Genomic DNA, 3,379 nt, shown 5'->3' with positions numbered 1-3,379 from the left:
AAAAAAAAAAAAAAAAGAATGGAAAAACTTATTTGCAATGTCATGTCTTTTGTGTGGCCTTGCAGATGCACAGGCTCAGGAAGAGGTTGGAATTGTATTGTTTTAATGAGGCATGCATAGATACAGAAATGTTCCTTACCCATTTTTCATATCTTTACTCATAACCAGGGTACAATAGGGAAGTATATTCTAGAAATGTAGACAAGTACTAATTGCTTTATATTCGTATGTAACTATATATCTGTATATTCATATTCAGCATCATTCTGCTGAAATAAGTTATAGGTTGATTAGTATGTTTAAATTTAAAGGCGTTGGCTGATTAAGGGTAGATAACAATTAATATTACCTTACCAATAATTTAAAAGACATACTTAGCTTAGTGAAAAATCAAGACTTTCACCAAGATGTGTTCGTATTTTAAGCACTTGATATTTTGGGGTTTTCTCTTTGGGACTGGGGCTTAAAAATGACATCAAGGGATTTGTGATGCTGAGTGAAAAATGACTATCTTTAAAAAGACAGTCACTAAGAAAAAGTCACTAAGTCAGTCAGTTCAAATTCCAGAGTTTTAGAATTGAGTTATGCCTTAAGCAAGGGGTCTGGTGGTACTAAATGGCTATTTATTTATTTATTGAGCTGGAGCCTCAAGCTATCCCCCTGGGTAGAGTGCCATGGCATCACGCTCACAGCAACTTCCAACTCCTGGGCTCAAGCAAGTCTCCTGCCTCAGCCTCCCAAGTAGCTGGGACCACAGGCGTCCGCCACAACGCCCGGCCATTTTTTGGTTGCAGCCATCGTTGTTTGGCGGCCGGGCTGGGCATTCGAACCCTCCACCTTAGGTGTATGTGGCTGGCGCCTTAGCTGCTTGAGCCACAGGCTCCGAGCCTAAATGGCTATTTATAATCTTTCTCCAATATATTGTTCAGGATTGTTATAGATGTTAATTTGGTTAACTTCTTTATGTTAATGGTTTACACTGGTTTTATTTTTCGTTTATATTAGTTGATACAATGTCAAAGTTATTTTCTACTTGCTTTGAAATAGATTTTTAAAGCTTTTTTGTTTTTACAGAGGTAATATTATCAGCGATTATAAATATTTAAAATGATGAACTTGGCTCAGTGCCCATAGTTCAGTGGTTAGGGCCCTGGCCGCATACAATGGGGCTGGTGGGTTTGAACCTTGCCCGAGCCTGCTAAACAACAGCTACAACAAAAACATAGCCAACCGTTGTGGCGGGCACCTGTAGTCCCAGCTACTTGGGAGGCTGAAGCAAGAGAATTGTTGAAGCCCAAGAGTTTGAGGTTGCTGTGAGCTGTGATGCCTCCGCATTCTACTGAGGGCAACATAGTGAGACTCTGTCTCAAAAAAAAAAAAAATAAATAAATAAAATGATGAATTTTAATTATATTGCCATTTAAATTTTATTTACATTAATTCAATCATAAGCTATACTGTATAAACAGCTTTGTAATTTAATTACTTAACTAATTAATTTGAGATTAATATGAGGGTACAAATGATTAGGTTACATTGTTTGTGTTTCTTAGGTAATGATCAAGTTGTAGTTGAGCCCTTCATCCTGGAGGTTTGCTGTATACCTTTAGATTGTATCCATTAGGTGAGAGTTTAAGAATCCCTCTTCCTCCACGATCTCCCCTACAATGTGAATTTAATTGTGTTTTTCTCTCCTGTGGGCATATAGTTGTTCATCTACTGGTTTTATGTAGTATTGAGTACATTTAATATTTGCTTTTCCATTCTTGTGATACTTTACTGAGAAGAATGTGCTTCAACTCCCTCCAGGTTAATACAAAAGATGTAGTCTCTATCTCTTTTATGGCTGAATAGTACTCCATGGTATATACATACACCACAGTTTATTAATCCATTCATGAGTTGATGGACACTTGAGTTGATTCCACATCCTGGTGATTCTGAATTGAGCTGTGATAAACATTCTAGTTCAAATATCCTTATGAGACATAAACAGAACCTTCTCTGAAGAAGAAATATGAATGGCCAACAAACACAGGAAAAAATGCTCATTGTCCCTAATTATCAGAGAAATGCAAATCAAAAGCACCCTGAGAGAATAGCTTATGTCACAAAGTCCCAAAGCTGCAGATGTTGTTGGTGGAGAGAAGAAAACACATTTACACTGCTGGTGAGATTGCAAAATAATATGACCTCTATGGAAACAAGTATGGAGAACCCTCAAAGAACTAAAATTAAACCTTTATCTACCCAGAAAGAAGAAGAAAAATCATTTTACCATAAGGACATTTGCAGCTAAACTAACCACCATTTGGCAAATACTTGCTGTGTCCTGCTCTCAGCTAGGCTTCTGGGATTCAAAAGGGCAGGATCCCATTCCTAGACCCAAGACACTCAGGGCATCTTAGGGGAAAGATGCAGAGGTGAGAGCTTTCCTCTTTTTGTTTTTCTGGTGCTCGGCTAACTTGCAGGACATCCAGTTTGGCTGCACCCTGTGAATTTCTGTGCTGTGCTGTAGATAGCTTCCCACTCAGTTGCACTGGCAACCCAGACAGCTTCCCAAGCAGTCCCTTTGGCACCAGTGGCAGCTTCCTGGTCTCAGCAGCATCCCAGCACATGGCTTCCAGATTGTTCTGTCAGTTTTCCATCAGAGTTTCTGATGAATTTCACTGGATCCCAGTGGGCAGCTTTGCTTGTCAGCTCTGGACTGTGTCACTTCAGCAAACTTCCCTGCCATCCAGTGGGTGACAGCCACACCCAATTCAGTGAAGTCTGACTTCAGCCTTGCGGGTGGGGCAAAGTAAATGTCTCTTCCAAATTTGATTCTCCTTTTTCTGCCTTAGCATAGAGGTAATGGTTCCGTCCTTTATTTAGCGTTCTGTATTATGCAGAGTCTGCTTTACCCGTGAGTAGTTAGTTAATTCCCTGTTACCAGTTGATAATTATTTACATTAAACTCTCCCTGTTCAAGTTATCCTATGGTTTCATCTCCTGGCTGCTCTCTGACTGATGCAGAATCAACACTGAGATTAGTCCCAGGACATAAACCTACAAAGAAGGGATTTTGGAAGTGGTTTGGTTTTGTCTTTTGCTTGAGAATAGAGACGGGCCCCTTGCCAGTGGGAAATGGAATGCTAGCAATCCACAGCATGAAGTGACGTGGCAATCAGGCAGTCCCTGTGGCTGATTGTGGGGTAGTGCCAACAGGAACAAGCGTCTTGAGCAGCCAGGAAGCTGCTGCCGTGGTGGGGATGAGGACTGCAAATTCTCCAGTGGAGGATGCGCTCCCCCACTTCCTGGGAGCATCCACAGGAAGGAAATGTCAAGCTCTGGGAATCAGAGAGCTCTCATGATGGCCCTAAAAGAATAGATTTCTTTT

General features: G+C 40.7%; 1 protein-coding gene across 1 annotated transcript in view; it reads left to right on the top strand.

The window, feature by feature from the left end:
• DZANK1 (double zinc ribbon and ankyrin repeat domains 1) overlaps positions 1-3,379 on the top strand; it is a 73,998-nt gene that overhangs the window by 25,686 nt on the left and 44,933 nt on the right. The gene's annotated exons all lie outside the window — the stretch shown is intronic.

Source organism: Otolemur garnettii, unplaced genomic scaffold (assembly GCF_000181295.1).
Source record: "Otolemur garnettii isolate 467f Iridium unplaced genomic scaffold, OtoGar3 scaffold00136, whole genome shotgun sequence".
NCBI lineage: Eukaryota > Metazoa > Chordata > Mammalia > Primates > Galagidae > Otolemur > Otolemur garnettii.
This window is presented reverse-complemented; position numbering and strand designations above follow the sequence as displayed.